Source organism: Nannochloropsis gaditana, assembly GCF_000240725.1.
Source record: "Nannochloropsis gaditana CCMP526 unplaced genomic scaffold scaffold899, whole genome shotgun sequence".
NCBI classification, from domain to species: domain Eukaryota; class Eustigmatophyceae; order Eustigmatales; family Monodopsidaceae; genus Microchloropsis; species Microchloropsis gaditana.
The window spans coordinates 1,290-2,289 of record NW_005803054.1 but is presented as its reverse complement, the minus strand read 5'-3'; positions in this window follow the sequence as shown (position 1 = coordinate 2,289).

Sequence of the window (1,000 nt, the reverse complement as noted above, 5' to 3'; positions counted from 1 at the left end):
ACCTTAACCTCCTCCTTTTCCTCCTCTGCTCCTAGGGTACCAGGCCTCATCGTATTCACACCCGTTCTCGCCGTGCTCTCTGCGTCACCCCTTTAGGAGAGGACCGCTCCAGTGGTAAAGTAGGAGCGTCGCATCGAAAGACGCATCAATAGTCGAGCCACGGGCAAAAGCCATGGCTCAGATGGCAGGGTTCCAACGAGGCAGGGGCCAGGAGGGCAACGATGGCTCAACCACCAAGCACATTGGATATTCCTACGTCCGTCTTTACACAGCTTTACCTTCTGCTCTCGAGAGTCCCTGGCAGACGAATGTTTTTTTCGCTTGTTGCCCCCACCAGTCGCACTTCTGCTGCTTTCACTTCCCGCAAGCACGGAAAAGCTGACAAGGGAGAAGCGAAAGCGAGGAGGGCGAAGGGGAGGGGAAAATGTGGTTACCAAGCACGATTTTGGAAATCGCGTCGACGGCGGCGAAAGCAGAAACGCTTGGGCAGCAAGACTTAAAAGAAATGCGGTGAAGATGAGCAGCGATGGCAACGGTATTGTGTAAGGCTGCACACCTCCCACGGGCATCCCCCGAGGGCTTTGGGAGCACGAAGCTGAGAAGCCCAGCTTCCTCGAAAGGCGCTCTACAATAAATGAGAAAATTGCGCAATGAGTTTTCGAAATGAGAAGACGCGGACATAAATTGGGTGCAAAGGGAGTGAACGGAGGGGGTACTACCTGGTATGCGAGCATGGAAAAAGCGATCGAACGGCGAGCTAGCAGCTTCAGCGTCAGGGTAATCAACACAGGACATCAAATGCCGCCGCGCGACATGCTTCTCGAATGTCTGTTACCTACATTTAATTATCTCACAATTGTTTTGTTTCCAAAATCCTGGGGATAATGAGTCTTAGCCTCCGGCAACGCATAACAGCGCGGTCGCTGTGGCCCGAACAAATTGTTTTTCCCCCGAGGATCAACTACTTCTATCAGTGTAAACAAACGTGGACGTCTCACAT